The following is a 17,695-nucleotide window of genomic DNA, read 5'->3' as shown; positions in this document are numbered from 1 at the left end:
TGACACCATGGGGTATTTTACTGTCCATAAAAATAAACTGAAGGCTGAAGCTTACATAATAATTCAAACCTCAGTTTCCATTTCTTTATATATTCACTTTGGTAATATTACTACTTTGCTTTGTAATGCTCAATATAGCAAATAATTTGAGTTTATAAAATGAACCTATCATGAGATTATTATTTCAAATGTAAAGATACAGTAAGGCTTAGTCAGAAATGGTGAATCTGCTTGTATTAAAGATGAATGAACATTTTCTGCACATGTTCCATGTGGCCCCTCTACCTCACACTGCTGGCTACAGGCTCTGTACTTCCTATTCATTGAGTTGACAGTTTAGAGAACTTTACACTGAAGATGTATGTGACCAAATCAGATTTAATGTGTTGGCTGCTAATTCTTTGAGATCTAAATAAAGTGATACTTTTTCATTGAGGAATACATTATATTGAGAATATTAAATATCAAAAGGTGGCCACTTTGTCTTAAATTCATTCAGTATATGAAATTTATCTAAAAGTATCAGTTTCTTAGTTTAATACATTAGTTTATGATTATCCTTTGGTAATTAAGAAATATGTCAATGGAAACATCTTTAGTCACCCAGAGTCCTACTGCTTATATGAACATGTAATTTATAGATACATAAGTGCTGTTTATTCTCTAAAATTATGTTACATGAATCACATCAGATGATCCCCCTTTCTGCAATGTTAATAAAGCAAAAATAACTATCTGCCATTGAAGATGAAACCTTCCTAATTTGAGGAGAAATCATTTCCCAAAATTTTTTACTAGTCTCTATAACTGTGTACTTTTAAGTGTTTATAACAGTAAAGGGTGAAGCACATTACTTTGAGATCTTTCATGATCTTTCTCTAATGTAAGATACACCAGAAAAGATTTAGTCTTTAGACTGGAAGAAACCATGCTGCAAAAGTTAAGAACATATGTTAGGTTTTCATTCTGGCTCTGCATTCCTCTTGCTGAATTCTTTCATGGCCTTGAGCAATACTCTTAAACTTGCTAAGTCCTGGTTTTCATTGGTTCAGTATAGTGGAAATAACAGAATACTTACTCTGAGGAATTTGTAGTAAAGATAAGTTAGGCAAGGAATGCATATTGCTCAATGTATTGCCTTGCATACGAAAAACTTGGAAAGACTATCAAATGTAATGATTAACAAATTTATACATCTAAATGGCGGTTCCTTTCTTGTGGTTACCTTTTACGATCAGGTTTTTAATAATCATTTATAGATGTGTTATCTTCTATTTAGTTATGATGCTTGTTAAGGTTACTTTTTCTTTGATGCTAAAATGTTCTTTGACTACTATGCCTTCATCTCTGACTCATTCATCAGAGATGCAAGGGGTCATTCAGTTTGTCTTGAACTCAGCTTTCTGGCACTGTTTATGCCACTTTCTCATTTTACTCAGCAGTTTAAGAACTAAAACTCAAAGATGAACCATTATGCAAATTTATTGGGACTAACACTTACCCAAACTGAACAAACAAAGAGTTATTAAGAAGTAAGCCCACCAGCTCCAGGTGCAGAAGCGCATGGCTAATCCCAGTGGTGGAGAAGAAGAAACTGGACTATCAGGAGTGTAAGGTTACCCTCAGCTACATAACAACTAGAGGTCAGCCTTGGCTATGGGAGACTCTGTCTAAAATAGGAAAAAAAAATCTCAGCAGAGGAGAGCAGCTGATGACAGCAGCTGTGAAATGCTACACACAGTGGAAATCAGTGAACCCAGAGGAATAAACTAAGAAAACTGGAAGGCCATGAAACTTACATGATTTATGAGAGAAGACCAAGCTTAATAAACACTCTGAAGCACTGAAGACTGTGGGAGCCAGGGAAGTCAGTTCTGGGTAAAAATCTGGACTGAAAGGTCTGAGGGCATCTGATCATAGAGAAAGTAGAGCTGAGAGAGCAACGAGTTTTCCTGTATAGGGCTTCTTTAGTGCATAAGTTACACTGTGGGGACAATATCTGTGACTATACCACTGTGGATGAAGTGCCACACAAATCCTGAGGTGGGATGGCCACAACAGTGTGGGGAATACTCTCTCTGTTCTTCCTTTTACATGTCTATATTTTATTATTTTAGGAATATGAGTGTTTTGTTACACATATGTATATATATAGCACATGCACACTTGGTACCTGAGGAGATCAGAAGAGGGTTACAGATGGCTGTGGATCACCCTGTGAATGCTGGGAACCAAATCTCGGGGTCTTCCTCTGCCAGAGCAAAAAGTTCTCCTTATCACTGAGCCAACTGTCCTTAAAGGATAAAGCTTTCAAAGAGCCAGTGCTAGAAACTCTCAAGGAATGTAAATTAAAATGAGAATCCATGATGGCAGATAGTGCTAATGGACTGTATGACACAAAAGTTTTTCTTAAATAGGACGCTAAGAACTTAGCTGCTTAAACAGATGCCACAGAGGTAACAAAAACAAAATTGTTAGTTTATGATTAAAAAATTAAAAAAAAGATTCTTTTTTTTTGTCCTTTGCTCAGATATGGATCTGAGTCTTAAATGAGTACTAAATTCACTTAAAATTAAAACCAAAGATTGGCAAGGACATTGAGATGGTTATGTAACATCACACTTGAAAGAATAAACTATCAAAAGAACAAAAGCAACTGAAACGGAACAAGCAAACGTATCACAAGTCATGGAGGGTTTCTGCAGTAGTAAAACTACTACCAAACAGGAGCAAGATGGTATTCAAGGGAACAGCAAAGTAGTCCTCTACATTCATTTTTGTGAGATTTTTCTAAATGTGGTAAATGTAGGCCATTATTTGGTAGTTCCTTTTAGTTTTCAAATGTAATTTTAAGTAGTTTGTGGGAAAAATTATTCAAAATAAACATTTAAAGTGCTAAGGCACAAAGGCCAGTTTCCTTAGCTTTGCACTGGCGTTCCTATGGACACGCAATCACATATCCCTGTTCACGTGTTCACGTATCACAGGCGTTCCTATGGACATGCAATCACATATCCCATTCACGTGTTCACGTATCACAGGCGTTCCTATGGACATGCAATCACATATCTCTGTTTACGTGTTCACGTATCACAGGCGTTCCTATGGACATGCAATCACATATCCCTGTTCACGTGTTCACGTATCACAGGCGTTCCTATGGACATGCAATCACATATCCCTGTTCACGTGTTCACGTATCACAGGGAGGATGCTTCAGAAGCCTCCTGAATGAAGACACAGGAAGAAATATTTGCAGGGATCCTTCATATATGCACCTCTTGATATCTGCGGGTGTATGCTGATGAAAGCCTATATTTTGTTGTTGACCAGTATTCAATATACATGTTTTAAAATCATTGCGTGGAAAAAATATTAATGCCCATCCAAAATCAGTGGTGTAAATTCTAAGTAATATCCTAGAGAGAGAAGCACCGTCCCATCTGTTAATTAGGCATCCTTGTTTTTTAAAATGTTGACCATCTTAAAGCTAATATGTAAGGATGAAATGTTACAATGAGCAAAGCAATCAGGTCGGTAACACAACTTAGCCGGGCATGATTTTACAATAACACTTCCACTGACATCACTATTCCAGAAGTGAATTTTATTTACAATGATTAAAATATCTCCTCATTAAATTTGATTTAAGTACTAGATAATATAAATATATTTATCATATAAAATTATATCAATGTAATTTTATATGATAAATATTAAATCATTGTCTCATTTTTATTTTGATAAAATTTCTTGTAGGTGGTATCATTTCATGTTAGGCATTTTATGCTGCTTAATATTATAATTAATAATTCATATTTTTGTCTTTCCCTTCTCATTTCTGACAACTTTTATTTTTAATCGGTGGGCATGTGCCAAATTGGTTTGTTATTTATTTATAATGTAAAATGACAAGGGAATTGAGTATGTGGAATAGAGAAAGAGGTTGTCTTTTAAAAAATAAAATTTTCTCAGTAATGGGGATGTTTCTTGTTTATCCTTATGGACTTGAATACTTGTGAGAGGTTAGAACAGATGTCGTTGCCCTTGCATGACAAAACTGTGTTAACTACATTAAATAGAACTGCTATTTTTTTCAATTCATTTTAGCTTTGTGTAGACATCTGGACATATGCATAAAAAAGAAAAAAAAAACAAAATTTGTAAAAGATTCCCTAGTCTGATAGATCCTATAGTGCCAATTAAGTAAAAATTCTGACAAAACAGATCTATTTGTATTCTTTCCTAAGCTAAAACATGCAAATTTAGGAACAAACAGAAAAGTCCAAAGATACAGGACTGAAAAAATAAAATGTTCTGTCTGTGGTGCTTTATGGAATAGAACATTAAGTAATCTCGTTAACTCTGCACATACCAAGGAACCACATATCCTAAAAGCTAGAGCACTGATCAACTGCCAGAAACTTCAGAGAAAGTTTCTAGAACATTGGCTAGCAAATCATTAGTGGAGCTTGTTCTAAAGAGGACCCTCAAGCCCACCTAGGAACCGCTATCAACTGAGAGTCTGTACTGATATGTCTTTTGAGTCTGCATCCGTTCCTGGCACAATTACTACACTTTTACAGAAAAACTTGTCTAGCCCACAAGAGCTTTCCATTGTCAGAAAAATGCTTTCAACTCATCCTGGGTCAAACATTAGAGAATCCAAGGAATACAAATTTCATCAAATTACATACTTCTCTAAGTATCTCCCATTTCTTTTATTAGTTTAACTATCATGAACTATTACTGGGCCCTTAGACCAGACTCTGGTTAATTTAGATGCCAGCATTTGGAAGAACAGAACTTAACATAACAAAAATGGCCATCTAATGAGAAACCTATTATTTACAGTTTAAAGTTGTAATGCAATATTGAACATTTTAAAAATGTTTCTGACTTTAATTACTTGGATAATTATTAAAATTTAGACTGTTGTAAACTGTCACTGAGTCAGATGTGGGAACTGGTTAAATCACTGAGTGACAACTCATTCTGTGTTAGTATGAGTCAGAACACAAGCATTCTGACACATCACTGTGCTTTTCAACCTTGAGCAAACCTCCCCCTCCTGCCTTTGGGCACACCCTCACTTTAAAGGATCTGTATCTAGGAGGCATTTTACCATGGTTATGTATACAGTGTTCACAGTTCAAAAATGTACTGAGAAAAAAGCTAACTGTGCAATGTGATAATCTAAGATTAAACAACTGGTGTGGTTCGGCTAAGAACGGGAAGAGTGATGCTATTGGCAGTTATCAGAAGCAGTCTTAATGATCTGTTTAGAGGTTGCTTGTTTGTTTTTAATTTATTATTGTGGTATTGTACAAATCCTTTCAAAGCATTGTGCTATTCTAGATATAAGAAAAGAAGAGCTGTGTATCCAAGTGTAGATAGGGCCATGACTACTACTTGGTATCTGTATTTTACCAATTAAATGTAACAAGAATAGGAAGTCAAATCTTTAGTATAGCTTTCATAATACCATCAGTATGATGAAAGAAAATAGAAACAAATGAATGCATACATATTTTAAACATTCAGGAAAATGTGTTTCCATTTGCAGGGAAGAACATTACTGTGCTTGATAAGCACTTTAATTCACATGATACAGCACTTCTGAATATGGACAGTGAGTGAGAATAAGTTTTGCTGAATAAGTCAATAAGTAGAAAGGTGAGCAGGATGAAGAACATAAGTACATTTGTGTATAAAGATTCACGTGACCTAAAACTAACAATTTCATCATTCTATGCCCAGATTTTTGTATAATAAGATTTTTCCTCATATCTGGAATATACATACATACATACATATATACATACATACATACATAAATATATACAGATACACACACACACACGTGTGTGTGTTGTATATATGACAACCTTTGAGAATTCTTCTAAATACCCCAAATGGACTTCTACAAATGCAGACTCCCACAATTTTACCTATTAGCATCTGAAGGAATGTTTCCATCAGTTCCTTCAGAACACAAGAACTGAGTTCTGTTTAGAATACAATTATTTACATAATCAGCAGTACTATTTTCTCTACTGTTTTGAATAAGACTATGGAAATAAAAAGCATTAAATCTGTACCTAGATAAAAATAATTTTTATCAAGCCCGAATGGTATCTGAATGGTGAGGACAGGCTAGACGGACTCCTTGGCTTCCTTCTGTCCAACGATTTCCTGTTTCTCCATTTCCTATGGTTACCACTATGGAACATGTGAAAATCTCAGTAGGGACTCTGCTTCAACTTTTCCTTTCAAAACAGAGTCAAAGCTCAATGGAAAAAAATGTCCTTCCTATCTCCATGCCAGGCCCCATGTAAGATCCACAAACTTAAAAGCCAGGCAAATAGTATTTTATATGCCCAAAACTTAGTGACACGGTGCTATAAAATTCCCCAAATTTAGGCATGTGACTTGACTAGTACATACTGTGGTATGAGTCAAGGAAAATAGAACCATGTGTACTTCTATTGCATACTCAAAGGATTCTTTTCAGTCCATCCAAAAACATGTTACTTCAAGAAATACATGGTTTTTCTTTTTTATAAAAAATGATTCAATTGTTAAAATTATTAGGTAAAATGATTGAAAGTTATCCTAGTAAACATAGGTAGAACTAAGAAAATGGGCTTATAAATCATGATGGTCACAATTTTAACCTATTCATATATATAACTAATTATTCAGGATCACATAAGACTTACAGTAAATAGGCAGGGAAGATGAAGAGTTTTAAGCAGCAGGTTAAGGACATCACTTATCCTCGGAGAAGAAGTTACAAATGGTTAAGTTTAGATGGCCAGTGGGTGATGGCAGATTAGCAACCCCAGGGGCATGCTAGGTTTCTTCAGACACATCTGCAAAGCTCTGACTTCTGCATATATGTCCACAGTCTATTACATTTAAATTATATGAGAGTTTCAGTGGATTTATATTATTTTCACGTGTTCAGTCTTAGTTGGACTGACAACTAACTAACAAGTTAACAAAATTGTTTTGATTTGAGTTTGAAATATTTGCTATAGACTCATGTCATCAAGACTTGTATCCAAGCTGTTGGCCTGCATTAGAAGGCTGTGGAAATATGGAGAGGTGTGGCCTACCTATTTGAAGTACATCAGTGGTAGCTGGCCTTTGTAGCCTATGGCTACCCCTGGTTTTGGCCTCTTACTTTCTGCTTTCTGGCCTATTATAAAGAGAAGAAACTTTATCATATTCTTTGGCTTCCCCAAGTTAAGGGCATTCCCATGCCTTCCTTGCTAAAATGGAATGACACCTGCTAATACTGTGACCTAAGATAAATCTGTCCTCCTTCACGTTGCTTCTGCCAAGTACCAATGTTACAGAGAGATCAGAGTAACTAGTATTTACATATAGAGTAAGAACAACAAACTGGAGCTAAGGAAGAGACTAAGGACAAGATGGTAGACACATATCCATAAGGAGTTTTAAGACAGTTCTTAATCACTTCTAACAGTAATTTTCCTTACTTTACAGATAAAGAGAGATGCTTAGCCATAACAGCTCATACATAATAGATTCATATCACAAGTCAAGCACCGTGATGCCAAACTTTTAATTATACCATCTCATTTAACTTTCAAACAGCTTAAAAGACTATAACTGTTTGAATTTTATAAACTAGAAAGCAAAAGCTAACAGAATGACCAAATTTAAAGTTGCCAACTCACCAAGATATGATCTCATATCTGTCTGGGTTCAATACCGAATCTCGCAAACTTTATAAAAGTAATTCTTTAATTACACATTACAATTATCAAATATTTTAATAGTAATGGATGACCAAATGCTAGTCCAGAAGAATTCAATGTGAATTCTTCACACAGCAATCCAGGCATGATTTGAAACGTTCCCGATCTCTTTATCACTCGGACATGCTAGAGAAGCAAGGCGCTCTGCAGTCCCAGCTCGGCAGGGGTTCCCTGAGGAGTGGCACTAGGACAGGCTGTCCTCCATTTCTTTGCAGTAGCTGTCCTGCCTTTGGCTGTCCACCTTCCTGCACTTTGTTGTCATGTGTTTGCAGAGGAGCAAATTGCATCGGAACTCTTAAATGAAATATTGTCACAGTGGAATTTGGCTATAGTTCATAAACCGGTTCATATCTATATATTGACCATAAAGAGTGGAGACAAAGATGATTTATATCTTTACTGCTCTCATTAACCCAAAAGGCTGATCTTAAAATAATCTTTGGCCAAAACTTATCACTAAAATGGGCCCTTCTATAAGTTTAAGAAGAAAAACTACTAGATGTGTGTGTGTGTGTGTGTGTGTGTGTGTGTGTGTGTGTGTATGTGTCCAATTACTGTTCTTTACAGGGCTATATTACACTGTAGTATTCCAAGGCAGCTGAGAGTCACTGAAAACACAAAATAAAGTGAAGAAAAATACTCTGTCTTTAGAAGACAATAGGATTAAGAGCTGGAAGGCCTAGATTCTCTGACACTTTACTTCTATGGCATGAAGAGACTGTGTGTCTTTCCCCCTCCCCCTCCCCTGTATTGGCACTACATCTCCCTTAGGGCAGTGAATCAGAAAGTGTCTCTTGTTCAGCACAACACTAAAGATTTGCTGGAAATAAAATTGTAAGTTTGTATTCTAGATTCAGAGTAAGAAGCTTAGTGTTTGTAGGAAGGGAACATCAAATCCAGTTTGATTACTGCAAGAACTCTGATCTGTGTGTGATCTTCCTGTGTATTCTCCCATAGGGTAGATGTCTAAGGCCACAGAAGAATGTTTATAAGACTCTGGATTTTTTATGACCAGAAATATCAAATGCAGTCCCAGAAATATTTAGAGAAATAATGTTCCAGCCTACATTAGTTAGATAATAACCTCATTTCTGATTTTTACTTTGAATGTGTAGACGAGGCACAAGTCAACCAGAGGTTATGCAATTAGCTTGGAGTCAAAGAGAAAGCAAGGAATAGAGCTGCAAAAGAAACCCCAGCTTGAACTTGATTTTAATTCAATCAAACTGTTAAGGTACCAACCACGCACCCTCCATGATAATGACAATGAACCTTTTAATAAATAAATTTTCAACATTTTGTTATAAAAAAATAACAGTAGCTTTTAACAAAAGATTGGCATCTATAGTTCTGAGCTAAAGACTATTTACATCAATAGAGATTCTGCTTTGAAAAGGTGCAATTACCCTGATCCTTACATATGTAAAATGTGAACATTATGTATGTTCCTCACATCACACTTTTCATTACTACAATGGCAGAGAACATGATAAAGAAAAGTAGCCATGAAGGATTCAGCTTTAACTTGGATATAGACTTCTACATCAGTATTTGTATACTATAGGACATAAATTGAATGTTAGAAAATGCTTTGGGATGGTCTTCCCCTACCCTATCTTCATGTTAGAAGTGTTCTTCTGCTTTACTGCTATTTATCTGATATAGCTACTAAGTAAGATGTCTGATATTTTTACACGTAAAGGTCCTGAAAAACAAAAAAGTAAGTGAATGGATTGCTAATGAAATTCTCTGACTGTCAAAAGCACTTTGGAGTGATGGGGTGGTAAACAAGAGTAAGAGGGATAAAAAGTGCTTAGATGCCACAGCACTACCACCATAACAAAAGCAGAGAGAGCACATGTGAACAGAATTTGCATTTTATGTCACTGCTGTCTATGAATATAGAATATACAAAAAATAATTTTTCAATAATACTGGTAAAATATTGTTCAAAATCTACTCTTCCCACTTTCTTCCTTTAAGGGGCTTGGGAGAGCAAAGCACCCATCTGTCCTGTGTGCACAGGGAGGCTAGGAAGGAGCTACTTAGCATAGATAGAAAGATCAAATCAAACCAGAGATGAAAAAACCAGTAACATTAATAGAAGAGCAACACAGACACAGATGATCCTAAGAGACATCAGAGATAAATAATGTTAATGTGTGGCAGGAACCATAATAAAGGTATGTGAACACATAAAAAAATATAGGCACATGCTCTTTCTGTTTCCTGAAGTATTTTATGGTGGTATATTTTTTAATGGAATTAAAAAGGCGAAAATAAGGAACATTTCATTGACTGTTGTTATTGTTGCTGCTTAGTTTAATTATGATATTCTAATATCAACTCCATACCAGACTCTTCAGCCACTTTCATGAACTCAGTGCTTAATAAGAGGCTACTCTCATTCTGTTGTTTAAAATACTTGCTCAGAAAACCCCAAAACTTGTTCATTAGATATGTTAAGACCTAGTCTGTGGGTTAGTTTCCTACTGAAGAGATGAAAGAGATGCTAAGAGGACGAGTGTCTGTTAGCTAGCTGTCCAGAAAGTATCTAATTTGGGTCCCAGGAAAGTAGCAGAACAAGTAAAACCCCACCAGAAAACACCCCTGAACCCCATGGACCAAATACATCACATAATATTATTTTCTCTGTTCATTTGTTTTGTCCTTTGTCAAATAAAAGACTGTTTCTATGATATTTTCTGGATCTGGTCTGTAGAAAGCAGGATTGGATTTGCATACCCAAGTACTTTTCAAACTATCTCACATTGCCTACTTGGAAAGGACACTGATTTCCTAAGAGACTAAGGGAAAAACTCAGGATAGTCAGAAGATTTTTTGCATATTTCAAGATTAGGAAAGCTTTCCATTCAAATGGAAAGCTACCTCCCATGATAAGAAAGGGCTAGTAATAGCCACAAAACAACATTAATAACAATAATCTGAATCACAGAGAATGATTGATCTCAAGGATTCACCTGAATAAAGGAGACTGCAGAACAAGATGGTCCTTAAGCTACATTTTTCATCTTCAGGACTCTGGCAAGCTTAGACTCTCCGGAAAGCTGTAAATGTTCTCAGAACAGACTGCAGTAATGAGATTGGAATGAAGACTGGATGATGGCATAAAAGCATCTCCCTGCCCCTTGTTCTGAAAGTTAACTATTAAACCATGTGTCGTTCATCCTGATTTGGTTTACATAGTTCTAGAAACAAGGACACACTGATCAGATTGCCCAGGGCAACTGAACACCAAGTGAAGGCTCTGTGATGACCACATTCTTCCCAGGAACCCCACTAAAAAGGTTTTTCATTATCAGGCCATCAATTCTGCATTGCTGTTGAAGGATGGAAAGTATTTTCTTTTAAAAAAAAGTTCTTCCCTTTCATTAATTTTATATTTTGGAATATTCAACATTTTTCAGTACATAATTTTTTCCACTTGATTCCATTATTCCATCCCTTTCTCTGTCTCTGTCACCCTGTCTTTCTGTCTTTTATACTCTAGTTTATTATTTTAATTATTTACAGACTTCCCTGTCTGGACACTTCATCCAAGTAGAAGATGACTGGGTTTTTCCTGTTGATTTTGTTTGTTTTGTTTTTTTTTTGTTTTTGTTTTTGCAACACCTTAGTGGAATGGATATATGGAGAGGGGATTAGTTTCAATATTATAGTTCAATGATGTTTTTGAGTTTCACCCATGACAGAGCTCCTACTGACTTTCTCATGTGCTGTGTATTCTACAGCTTAGAATGGCTACAACAGTACTTGAGAAAATCAGTGGTCAGTCAGTATCCAACTCACTTTTCAAACAGTTGCTGCACAGCTCATTTATTGTTAGAAAGAGGGTTGATGGAGTTGGTTTCATTTTCCTATGGACTTACATTACCAGGGAAACACAAGACTCAAACATTGTTTAAAAATGTATTATGATTTCAATTATATCTCTATTGAATCAATGTTAGAAACATGTAACTCTACTAAATTTTTTACAAGTGTGAACACAAGTGCACACAGATGCAAAAACTTAAAATAATATGCTGTTTTTACCTGAATATTTTCTCATGTCAATAATATTTTGGGGGGTAGGGAGCAGTAACAAGGAGCAGCACACATATGTAGCATTTTCCACTATATTTTTAATTAACAGTATTAATAAATGTGTCTCAATACTTTTATAATATTTACACTTAAAAAAAGATAAGGTATAAATAGCTTGTTAGGAGGTCAATAGTAGACTCTTGAATGGCAAAAGCTGATTCACATCATACTAATACCCTGTAAGTACTCAATATATTGACAGAAGATAGCAAGTCGAAGACACTGGGATTAAGAGAAAAGGTAAATAATGTACTCAGACATACTGAAGCTTATAAAATATATAAATATTAATCTATTTTTAAAACAATTTTTGGAGCTGGAAACTGGGCTCAGTAGTTTTCTTACTTTTTGAACATTCTTTTCAATGTTGAGATTTTACTGAACGTTCAGTTAAAAAACATCCATTTACTTTCAATTTGAAGGAATAAAAATAGGACATAAAAGTTGATAATTTTTACTTTGCTGTCCTAAAATCAAGCATGTGCTCAATTCACAGCACAGACTTTAGCATATTAGAGCCTTTAGCATATCAGAACCGTGAATTCCATCATTGAAGAAGGTAAGGTTAAAGTTTTCTCATTTATTAAGTGAAGAGAATGCTAAGTATCACAGAGGATTGTTTTAAGATTAAAATGGTTAGAAAATAGAGGTCACTCAATAAATGGTGGCCAAATCACCACACACAGTAAAATCCACATAAAAATATATTTCTAGGCCTGTTCTTCTATTAGGTAGGGCTGGTATCCATGCTACAAAAGCCATTAAGCCTCAATAATTTGGGTATTTTAAAGTACTCTTCACAGAGTCTTCTAATGACATTTCCCAAAGGTCAGACTAGCGCATGCTAGTGGGAGCTGCTGCATTTGAAGGGAGATTTATTTGTTTCAGAAAGTCTTGTTCACAAAAGTCAGCGTCATAGAGACCCTGCCATAAAGAATAAGAGACATCTTTCAGAAAAACTAGGGTGAAAGACCTATAATAAAAAGTGAATGCAGATTCTTGGGTTAACAATAAATGCTCAAAATCAAAGCTACACTGAGAAGAAATATGCTCTAAACAAACAGCCTGCAGATCAGAAAGGGCAAAAAGACCTTAGGCAGCTGGAAAAAAAAGGAGGAATAGAGTAAATACAGAGGCCTGCAAGTTGCTGCTCCAAACCTCGACTGTAAAGCGAGAAATCAGCAAGACTACAGGTCAGTAGATACCCGTGGTAACAAGGCGGGTTAGCACGAAATCCTTAATATGTGTGTTACACATTAGTGCTAGTTAGAAAAGCACAAATATTGATGGGTTAAATTAGGATGAGGAAAATATAAAGCCAAATACGGACAGCTCTGAGGGGGAAAAATAGTCAGCTTGGTACTCAACTGTCACCACAATTCATTCGTGTTTCACAGCCCACTGTTTGTGACATTCACAGAGTTTCCAATTTAGCAGTGAACTATTTTTAAGTTGTGAATCTCTGCAGCCATTTTCCATATGTATCTATTACAGCTAGCAATAATAGCCTCTTGATCTTTAAAATGCCTTCAATTAATATTATTCAGATCAGGGGTAATCATTTTTCCACATATTTCTCTTTTCTATCACTTCAAGTAAAATATTGCACATATTATTTATTTGCATTAAGCCCAAATTACTTGGTCATTTCAGAAAAAAAAACCCTATCATTGGGAGGCTGTTGTTCTTATTATCATTTTCATAAGGCTCTGTTAGCTTTGGAGTTTTGAACTGTATTTTCATTTAACTAAAATAATTATAGCACCTTTTCCATAAGAGCATTTAAATATATCAAATTTACATCTAGATTTCCTGTGTGTCAAATATTAGGCAAAACAATTTCAACTGTTATAATTTACATACTCATATATTAATGCATGTTACATATTAATATATATTAATGAGCTTATGATTATTGTCTAAGAGGCTCTTTTGTCTTATTACTGTTGTGCTTATTATAGCTGGTAGCAGATACCATTTATTGAGTATCCATTATGTACCAATATATATCAAGATATCTATTAGACACTATAAATACAGACCAATGAGGATGTTAATTGGTCCACGTTTTCCATCTGAGGGTTTAAGACAAAGCAAAACCAAGGTGTCTATGATCACATAATTCCTACATAGTAGATAGAGGTGGTGACTATAAATGAAGCACACTCTATGTAAGAACACTGACTACGGTGTCTTTGTGATACAGTTCAGCTTTTAAGACTGAAAGCAAGAGTACACATTTTAAAAGTTAGCACAGGGCTGGAAATACAGTTCAAAAACAGAGTATCTACCTATCATGTGTGCAGCACAGGTTCCATCCCCAGTGCCACTAAAATATAACTAAGATAAAAATAAATAAAAAGTTAGCAATGTACTGTCAACTGTTTTGTAAGAAAATATATAAACTCTACTGTATCATTCACAGAACATCTGAATTGTTTTTTCATACCTTCCTAATACTATGTATTCCATTTGATAAACATTCTCAAGCATCTACTGTATAGCCCCAAGTAGGTTAGAGATCTTTGTTAACTCTCATGCTTAAGCATAGATTTGATAATTATAAAGTCCACTGGAAGATGTCACTTTTAGACAAAATTCTATTTTTCTTTTCCATAACTGATGTTTAAAAAAATTTTACTAATTTATGATAACTTGGGCTTCAGACTATAAAGTTCCTTTTAATAAAATAAACAGCACTTAATGAAGATTTAAACATAATTTCTACAAAAAAGCCATAAATTTGGTTCATATAATATTATTTCCATATTAAGCTAAATCATACTACATTTTTTATACTATACCTAGATTTTCTCAATAAATGTTGCAAAGATGATATCTCTGATTTACCTTCAGAAGGAAATGTGCCTTGAATTATTTTGTCAGTAGGGCTAATTCAGTTACACTGGAAAGATATATTTTCAGCAAGCGTGTGAGTAATGGTATAAAAGCAATAATCCTAACAGTAACAACAGAAGTGATGGCCTTTGGTGAATTACAATTAATAGTTCAAATGCATTACCTGACTCATTTCTCAGAATGCTATAAGGGGTATGAAGTGTTAATAATCTGATTTTACAGAACAGGAAACTTACGGCACAAAAGTTCAATACCTTGCCAAGATGATTGCCAGCAAGGAAGTCAGGGTGAGGTTTGGCCCCCAAAAGCCTGCCCTGCTTATGTGTTTTAGAGGGAGCTTATGCTTTTTATTAATGCCATCTCTGGGCTGATAGAGTCATACTACTGGGCTTGGAACCCATGTGGTCGGTCTGTAAGCTCAAATTTGAAGATAGCTAATGAGTCAAAGTCTGAGATGCTGCTATTTATACTACCTGCCAATTAAAACGCTCCCTTCTGAGAAGGTGTGACTAGCTAGCTAAACCTTAGAACATAACACATGTAAAAGTGCCCGGAGTGAGGCTGAGCCATAGCTTGGGTTAAGAGCTCTTACTGGTTTTGCAAGGAACTCAATACTGGTGATCATTTCCTAGTTCCCACATGCCAGCACACAACCACCTTATTAAACTCCAGTTCCAGGGACCCGAGCCCTCTTCTGTATCAGAAATGAACTCAGTACACATTCACACAGGCAGGTAAAACACTCTTACATATAAAAGTAAAGTTTTTTTTAAAAGTGCCTGATGAATGTTAAAAATCCATCTGTAAAAGGCTGTAAGTGGTAAATTAACAGGTGATTTTCCCTTTTTTGTTTGTTTCTTCAATATATTTTCCTTCTGTTTAAAATACTTTCATTACAGGCACATGCCACTTACTGAACAAAGGAAAACTTAGAATTTTACATCCTAATCTTCTTTTATTTTGTATTACTATTAGGCTGTTAGTATCAGTTAAAATTTGCTCTATTCTCCAATCTCTTCTAGGATCCTGTTTTTTACTCTCTTTCCCAACAATACCAAAGTCACAGTATTGTTAGCCATCAGTCTTCTCTAAGGTATTATAAGACCCAGAGAGATTGACTTGTCCTTGTTTATCTTGAATGCTATGTGTCCTGAGCACCTACCATTCAGTTCAATGAAAGAACCTAAACATATGTTCCCAGAACAAAGAGCCCAAAGCAATTGTTGACTACCTTAAAAGACACGTAGATTTCCTGTGGAGAAGTTTCCTTCAAGGAATCTCCTGAATCCACAGGTCTATTTTGTATATGCACCAGAGAAGGAAAAAAATCACATCCCACATTATGACACAATAGAAGTAACAGGGAACCGAGGTCATGATCCAAAAAAAGCACCTTCATTCTATACATATATTCCTTTCTAATTTGTTTGGTCATTTTTATCCCTTCCTAATCCAATATAATAGAAACCCTTATAAGGTCAACATTTTATCTTATTTGCTATTATCTCTAGTTTCTAAGAAAGGTCATAGTAGCAAGAAATTCTCAGTAAATATACATTAAAAGAAGGAAACAGCTCAGCAGGAGATGGGAGGAAGGTAAAATTCATACAATATTTCTTATGTTGTCCTGGAAATAATAAGGAAGGTTACCTCAAAACTTCCAGGAAAACATGAAACACCAATGAAATAGGGAGCTCTCGCTGTTTCTGAGCTGACTGATTGATAAATTCCTTCATGTGCTACATCCCCCATAGCATTTTGACATTCAATTTTTGCTACTATAGGAATCACAGAAGTAATGATATTATTTCTTGACTAATTTTCTCTAAGTGCCATGTTCTGTGATTAGCATTTTCTATGCTTTATACTCTTCAAAAAGTTAATATGTATTTATTCATTATTTATGTGTGCAGTGTGTATGTATGTGGTTGTGACTGCCACATCACAGGTTGGAGGTCAGAGGACAACATCCAGGAGCTATGAGTTCCATCCTGTGCATTTTCTCCTTCCACCATATGGGCTCTGAGAACCTGACTGAGATCTTCAGACATGAGGCAAGTGACTTTACTTGTTAAAGTGCCTTTATTTTTTTTTAAGTAATGATTTAATAATTCCGTATGTTCACTGACAGCTACGCAGAGGTCAAAGGACACCTTGCTGGAGTGGTTCTCTACCTTCACGATGTAGGTTCTGGAGACGGAACTCAAGTTGTCAGGCTTGGTGGCAGGTACCATTATTTGCTGAGCACTTCATTATCTCCTATATTCATTTTTTAAGATCATGCCCGAGGTAACTATTATTAATAATCCGATTTAACCTAGAGGTACAGTGAGAAAACAGATGCCCACTAACTTGAGCAAATTTATTCAAATAGAAATGTGTAAGAGTTGCCTCAAGGAGTACGACTCTAATACGTACTCTAGGTGGAGGTTATGACGCCCATTATAGGATGTTTGCTCAGGAGACTGCTATAGTTATAGTTAGAACTTGTAGAACAACGAACTATGAGTAAGCACAGTCAGAGATCCTTCTTATGCAGTCTTGGCCATCAGCTAGCAAGTCTCTTGAGACTTCAAGACCTCTTGCAGACCAGCTTAGACAGCAGAGAGGGAAAGAGGCATGGAGGTTGTAATTCTCTTCCTCTCTTCTCCTCTCCTTTCCTTCCCTCCCCTCTCCTCTTCTCCCCTCCCCTCTACTATCCTCCCCTCCCCTTCGCTTCCCTCCTCCTCCTCTCTATGGAAGGAGTTTGCTGAAAGGACCCTGATATAGTTCTCTCTTGTGAGGCCATGCCAGTGCCTGGCAAATACAGTAGTGGATGCTCACNGTAATCTATTGGATGAAACACAGGGCCCCCAATGGAGGAGCTAGAGAAAGTACCCAAGGAGCTGAAGGGGTCTGCAACCCTATAGGTGGAACAACAATATGAATTAAACAGTACC

At 35.8% G+C, this 17,695-nt stretch overlaps 1 protein-coding gene across 24 annotated transcripts in view; it reads right to left on the bottom strand.

Annotated features, from left to right (window-relative positions):
* Zbtb20 (zinc finger and BTB domain containing 20) overlaps positions 1–17,695 on the bottom strand; it is a 726,359-nt gene that overhangs the window by 367,834 nt on the left and 340,830 nt on the right. For 2 of the 24 annotated variants that reach the window (XM_021208988.2, XM_029544676.1), the window contains exon 1: positions 10,772–12,042. The exons of 20 other annotated variants lie outside the window; for them this stretch is intronic. The gene's annotated coding sequence lies outside the window, so the exon portion shown is untranslated. Of the gene's footprint in view, positions 1–10,771; positions 12,043–17,695 lie in introns of those variants that run through there. 2 more of the 24 variants (XM_021208986.2, XM_021208987.2) reach the window with 1 other exon arrangement.

The sequence above is a fragment of the Mus pahari genome, chromosome 12, assembly GCF_900095145.1.
Source record: "Mus pahari chromosome 12, PAHARI_EIJ_v1.1, whole genome shotgun sequence".
NCBI lineage: Eukaryota > Metazoa > Chordata > Mammalia > Rodentia > Muridae > Mus > Mus pahari.
Note: the sequence above shows the minus strand (reverse complement) of the source record. Positions and strands in the feature narration are given on the sequence as shown.